Source organism: Temnothorax curvispinosus, unplaced genomic scaffold, assembly GCF_003070985.1.
Source record: "Temnothorax curvispinosus isolate PA1 unplaced genomic scaffold, ASM307098v1 QBEX01006775.1, whole genome shotgun sequence".
Taxonomy (NCBI): domain Eukaryota; kingdom Metazoa; phylum Arthropoda; class Insecta; order Hymenoptera; family Formicidae; genus Temnothorax; species Temnothorax curvispinosus.
In genome coordinates, this window is record NW_020216555.1 from 15,311 (window position 1) to 22,556 (window position 7,246).

General features: G+C 48.7%; 1 pseudogene; it reads right to left on the reverse strand.

Annotated features, from left to right (window-relative positions):
- Window positions 1-1,909: 1,909 nt before the first annotated feature.
- On the reverse strand, window positions 1,910-3,484 carry LOC112456402 (annotated as a pseudogene).
- Between the last annotated feature and the right edge of the window lie 3,762 nt (window positions 3,485-7,246).

Sequence of the window (7,246 nt, forward strand, 5' to 3'; positions counted from 1 at the left end):
GGTATAGGAAAGCTATTGGCGTATTCCTGGAACAAGGATTGGCGAAACTTGTCTGCGTTGTAGGAAAGGAAAGGTAAAAGAAGGTGGAAATAGGAAAAGGAATTAAGAGGACACGCAAGGCTTGGTGAGATAAGGAAAGGAAGAAGAAGAAGAAAATGCGGAAGGAGAAAAAATAGGAAGATATGAATGTTACAGTTTAAAGGCAACAGTTTTCTGAAAATATTAGAATCTTTGGATGGCACGGAGGCGAATCCAGGTATATTAATTATGCAACGGTAGATAGGAGGCATGGGAAGATAACTAGAGAACGAACGTGCGAGGAGGAAATATATGTTGCTTCGGTGAGAACGAGAGAAGAAGAGCTGGGAGGCAATTTACTAGGACCGAATGAGAAGCAGTGTCGAGGATTTTGGCAAATAAGGAAGAGGAATGGAGCGATTCGAGGACACAGAAGTGATGCGAGTTAAACTAGGAATGAATTTAAAAGATCAGGAAGATTAGAAAGATAATATATTGGAAGAAGAAAAAAGAGGAGGTAAGGGCATATAGGGAGGTGTGATGAGTTCGGTAGGACTGGGGACATAAGATAGCATTAGTTAGGTAGCAAGAGATTTGTTATTAGTCATAAGTTTATTATATGTATTGTAAGATGAGAGAGTTGCGTTAATATTTGAAGGTAAAGGTAAAGAATTATTAATAATTAAGATGTGGTTGAAAAACAGGAAATAGTTGTAATATTAAGGTAAAGGTAGGGATAAAGAAAAAGAGAGAATTAGGTTTTGGATTAATAGAGAATATGCATTGATTTAGAATTCAAGTTTTATAAGTTTTAGGATGTAAGGAAGGTTATTTTAGAAACAAAGCGAGATATGTGTCTAAAGGAGATTTGGGAAGAATTTAAAGAAATATAGGGAATATTAGTTGTTGCGCGTTGCGGTAAGAAGGTATGTGTGTGTGTATAGGTGAATAATGTCCGTTTCTTGGCTTGATACTGCCAAAGCGGACTAAGTCAAATATTTCTGAGCTTAGGTTGTGAGTTTAACGTGTAAATAATAGGTTTAGGCGTGTTGGGTTTAAAGAATGGTTTTTCTAGAAGAAATTAAAAAGTACGGAATAAGGAATTAACAGTGTCACGCGTTAAGTTAAAAAAGTTGGTATGAGTGTGTTTAAGGTATATTGTAAATTAAGTCCATTTCATGGCTTTGTATAGCTAAAATTAAATAAATCTATCTACGTGCGATTTCAGGAGTTTTCGTAGTTGTTCGATACTGCTGTTACTGTCGAATTCGGTGTTTAAGTCCGACAATAATTTAGCTAGCTGTGCCTTTGTCAGAGTTTGAATCCACGATGTCCTTGTGTAGTCAATATTATGAATCGTTATCGTTATCTCTTCTTCGCTACTGGCTTTCGACGACATTCGAGCAACGAAATATTCTAGAAGTTTCCTTATTCATCAAATATGTATTACATATTGTTCGTGTACACGCGTTCACCGAATACTTTACGCGTCCGTTTTCAGCAACTGTAATTCGTATGCAGTGGATCTCGAGCACAGCAAATTAAACGCGATTTTTCCACGATTTTTCTACTCTCTTTGTTGCACTCCCGATTACTGAGTTCGAGTTACCTCGTCGCCAAAATTGTTATGTCCTGTGAGGTGGTCGGGGTCGTATAACAAAACTATATGATAAACTATATGATGATTTATTATTAAGTAATCCATCTCTGCTTACAATGCGTACCGTGCCCGCACGTTACACGGGAGCGTCGGCCGTCGACTGACTCTGCCCTCGTGTTCTCACTCTGGCAATATCGCGGCATTTGGGGAAATCATTCCCGAATCACATGATTACAAGGCCAAGCTAACAATGTAGGAGCACCGTGAATACACCACAAATATGTATAGAAACTATAACACCGCCGTTTTATTTATCCATGAGTTATGCGAACTGTTCATTCCTAACCACTTCACGTATACGTCGTCGCCTCGCCTGCGCAACACTTTCTCCACGAGATAAACGGCGGGGTAGGAAACTCGCAGCAACTCATGCTCGTAAAATCCTCCGGCTATCGATTCCCCGCGGTAGTCTTTCAACAGATACGTCACAGGATTGGTACGTTGTACTTTAGCGACACGGAAGATCTCGGTAGTCCAGTTGGGAATGTAGCCATTTTCGAACAGCGTCTTGAATTTGCTCACGCGCACCGGATCGTTCACCCTGAATCTACCCGGAGCGGCGATCTTCGCGCGACTGTACATCATAGACAAGAGTCTCTTGGCGACGGCGGGTGTCACGTCCACCGGTCGCATCCCGATCGTTCTATGCCTGCGGTGGTTGTAATTCGTCAGCAGACGCGGTAGCGCCTCGACCCACGCGTACGATCCGTTGAGCGTGAAGAGTTTCCACATGTCGTTCTTCAGCGTGCGATTGAATCTCTACCACCGACGCCTTCATCACTGAGTACGTCGAGTAGTGATTTATATCGCGTTTTTTCATAATCTCTCGCACTTTAGCGTTGTAGAACTCCTTTCCCTTGTCCGTTTGCAGATTCCTCGGATATCGCGCGTCCTCACGAAATATCCTCGACAGGGCCGCGGCTACTTCGCTTCCGCTTTTGCTCTTGAGCGGTAACGCCCACGCGTACTTGCTCAACACATCGATAACCGTTAGTATGTAATAGTAACCCTTGTTGTGTCGCGCGTAGGGACGCATCTCGACCACGTCGGCCTGCCACAGATCGTCGTAACCGCGCACCACAACGCGATGTCGCGGGAAGTTTCTCCGCGCCGGTGCGTGCAGCTCCTCCACGAGTCTCCGCTTCTCGGCACTTATCGTTGCGCGCGTGTATTCCTTGCTCGACTGCGCGAAAAAAAGACGGCTCATCACCTTCTTATTGACCTTTTCCTCCTGTTACCGCGAATGTTCGCTATCTCTCTCTCGAACGATTCCTTTATCACCATCGCTGTTTCAATCTCGCGGAATTTGGCTAGAAAATTGTTCATCGCAATCTGCGCGCCGAGTATCTGCCTCGTCTGCGTGGATTTAGAGTTTTCCAAGTTCTGTATCTGGTTTTCAATCTTCTCGAACTTGGCCAGAAACTCGTTCATCGTGATTCTGAGTCCACTCATGACGTTGTTTTCAGTCTCCTTGAATTTGCTCAACGTGGTTCTGAGTCCGTTCACGTCGCCGTTTATCCTATCCACCTCACTTTTCACCGACGACAACGATTTATCGATCTTCTTTCCCGATTTTTGAAGCGCGCGTTCGACGTAACTCTTGTTCGTCGCGTTGCTGTCAATCTCCGGCGCGGCTAGACGTCGTAGCTTGCGCTCCCTCGCGTCGTAGGAATCCTCGTTCAAGCAAAGCGCGCTGTCTCGTACGTAGTTCCGCAGGGAGTCGATAGAGAATCGCGATCTTTCCGTCGCGAATCCGCCGCCGTCGCCGCGTTTCCACAGAGACATTCCAAATTTTTTCACCGACATTGCGCCGATCTCTCGTCGAGAAACGAACTGCCGTCGCGATCGACACGACAGCTCAATTTATAATCAATCCGATCTCGCGAAACTCCTCAATTATCGACTGAATCTTGTTACCGTGCGCGTCGTTGCCCGCTTGACGAGAGGCCTCGAGTAATCGCAGACGATCCACCAATTTGTTAGGATCGTCCCAATAAACGTAATCCGTTGTATTGTCGTTCAATTTCATGATCGACGGTAATCTGGTCACGCCAGCGCCCTTTCTATTACTGCCGATTCTACCGCGCGATACCAACGGAGCGATGATTTTCGTGTATTTTTGTCCCCTGTTGCCCATGATGGGGTTAAGAGCATTATAATCGCGTCTGTAAGCGTTTGTCGCTAACAGTATATTTCTGTACTTTTGCATGTCATCCTCGGTGTAAATTGCACCATCGGGATATCTCTTGAAGATTAATTCGTACAAGCCGGGCGTGCCCGTGTATCTCACTCCGTCCACGATCACGGAATCGTCCGCGTTTACCTTGAACCGTTTGTCACCGAGCATTGTGCCGTCATTCCCGACGTACACACCGTAAACGATATCGAATTCATTTTGTGGGTCCCCGTTTAGAAGAGCGCCCACGTATCTTTGTCCCAACAGACCCAATTGACTGTGCAGTTCCTCGTGACTCTGCGGCGTTTGTAGAACGTCCCTTACGGGTGTTTCGGGGGAGGGCAACGGCGACGCAAAAACCTCCAGCTCCTCCCCCATCCGCTCGTGCAGCAATAATTTTCGCGGTTTCAGAGGCGTGGAGTGGATCGGGAGCATCTCTGACTCGGCGCTCGTTTGTTTTTTCCTCTTCTTAGGTCTCGATATTATTTTTTGCGCGACTTTTCCTTCGTCGTCGTCGTCGTCGTCGTCTTCGCTATGCTCGCGTTTCTTTTTAACAACGAAACCTTTTGTCGTCGCCGCCGCCGCCGCATTGTCGTTCTTGGATTCACCTCTTTCGACGTGTTCGACGATTTGTTTCAACGGGTCGACGATCGGTTTGAATTGTCTCTCGAGAGCCATCTCGTTCTCCATACTGCCGGTTTTCAATGCTCTGTATTTTATGCGTATCGACGCGCGCGTTTTAGCGATCTGCCGCGCGGTCTTCTCTCGGTCAACGGTGTCTTTCGCGTCGCTCATCGCTCTCGGAACGTTCGACAGCTACTGATCGCTCTACAGTACGGCAAAGTCGTTGAATCCTCGTCTGTATCCGCCGTTTTGTAGCGCGCTGTCCTTGTCTATCACCACGAATCCGTACCTGCGCTGCCAACACTTGCGACACAACACGCAGAAATCTTCATACGACATATCGGGGCTCACGTGATCATCGTGCACGTGTTTTAGATTAGTTCCGTCTTGTCTAAACAGGATCAACAGATTCGCGTTGTCGCGTATTAGATGCTTCGGTACTTTAGCGTACGTTTGACAAAGGTAAAAACAATCAATATTCGAATGTCGACCCATGGCGAAGTACTCCTTGATTGCGTCCTGTTTGTCACAGGCCACGTCGTCGAACACGAATATCGAACCGGGGAGCGTTTCGCTCGGCGGCACGACGTTGCGATTATTGGAGAACGCGCGATAACCGATCTCGTCCATCGATTCGAACAGACTCTTGAGGTAACAATTCTTCGGCTGATGGAGAGATTTCGAGTACACGTATACGTTTTCGAAACGCAGACCGTGCGGACTTTCCAGTAAGCTTATCAACACGTTCGTCTTATCGCAATTGGAAGGGCCGCAGATGACGCAACGTATCGCGATCGGTAAAAGAGGGCCGTGTCGACGCATTTCTCTCGACGTTAAATCCGACGTCAGTCGCGTCTTGTAATCGAGATTCGACACTCCTATCGCCGACGGTTGTCTCACGAATCGCATTGTTACGCGCGTGCGCGCACACTTGCCCTATTTATACGTACGTTCGATCGGTATACGCCCTCAGTTACCGATGTTTCTTGTCCTGGCGGATAAACGCGATATTCTCGGTCTGTCCGCCGAGCAACTGAAATTCGTGCCGAAGATTTTTCTGCTGCGCAACTTTTCCGAGTACTTCAATCGATTGCGGGATAAATTGCCCGTTCATCTGAGAACGGATCCCGACGTACGGGACTGTCGTCCGTGTTTGGAACGGACAATCGTCCGTGGCAGAGAACGCACATAGACGGTCTACTATCGCTCATAAAGGATTGCGGTGCATGTCGCGCGCAGCGGCGCGAAGCGCTGGCAGCAGCCTTTTCAACAGAGCGATAAACGTGCTACCCGTCGAATTACACATACCCGGCTATCAATTCTGCGGGCCGGGTACTCGTCTCACCAAGCGACTAGCGCGCGGTGATCGAGGTATCAATCTGTTGGACGAGGCGTGTCGCGAGCACGATATTGCTTACTCGCGAAGCGGTGATCTCGCAGATCGACATGTCGCCGATCGAGCGCTAGCCGAAAAGGCGCGCGAGCGTATCACGGCGAGCGACACAACCATTGGCGAAAGAGCCGCCGCGACCGCCGTATGGGCTGCTATGAAAACAAAAACGAAATTGGGCATGGGCATGAGAAAGAGGAAGAGGGGAGTGGTAACAAGGAAGAAAATTCTCCCGTTAGCGAAACGCAGGGGTCTCCTACCCTTTCTACCGATATTGGGAGCGCTCGGATCCCTGATCGGTGGAGCGGCTGGCGTGGCCAAGGCGGTGAACGATAACAAGGCCGCTCAACGTCAGCTCGAGGAACTGCAACGTCACAATCGCGCGTTGGAGGGTCGCGGACTGTATCTTGCGCCGTACAAACGCGGTAATGGGGTGACGAGCAGAAGACGAACGAGAACGGGTAAAAAAAAAACAATCGCCAAAAAAGACACTGATGACGCTCGATTTGCCGACGTTCGGCGTCACGACGTACGAGCAATTGAATCGGTCCGCCGCCTTTTGCGCATACCTTTCTTTAGGGGCGTGTTTATGCGCGACGCGTTGCCGACAAAAGTGCGTCGCGACGAGAGCGGAATCGTGAATCTCGACGACGAGGAAGGCCCGGGTACGCACTGGGTCGCCTATGCGAAGAGGGGCAACAACGCGATCTACTTTGACAGTTTTGGAAATCTTCGACCCCCGAGGGAACTCGAACGATATCTCGGGAATGACGTGAATATCGTGTACAGCCGTCGTTCGTATCAGACGTTCGATCAGAGCAGCATCTGCGGTCAATTGTGTCTGCGGTTCCTCCGAGACGTCGACTGGAAACGTCTCTGACGATGAGAGAGGGAGAAACAATCTCGCTATGTCGCTGACTCTCTCGCTATCCGGAAGAAGCAGCGTCCTCTCAGCCAGCTACTTTCCCGCTCAGGATCTGAGCGGCGGCGAATACGAGATAGGCCTCATGAATTTCGAGACGTACAACACGATACCAAACATTGACTTCACGAACAATAGATTTTACTTTGACAACAACGACGTGATCGCTATTCCCGAAGGATCGTACGAACTGGACGCTATAGATTGTGACGTGACAAGTCGCGTCTCTTTCCCGGACGGGCTCGGCCGAGGGGAATTCGGGGATGCCTCCTCGTTGGAGCGAGAGGGGGGGCGGTTGCGTGTATTGTTTGGTCTAATTAGATTAAGTTTTTAAGGGATCGCCGGTGGTGACCGGACTTCAGCTGTAACGGCCGGGGGCCGCAACGAGGACGGGCAGAGGATTAAAGAGACGGCCAGGGGACATGGCTCGAAGTCGGATCGCCCGGACCTCCCCGC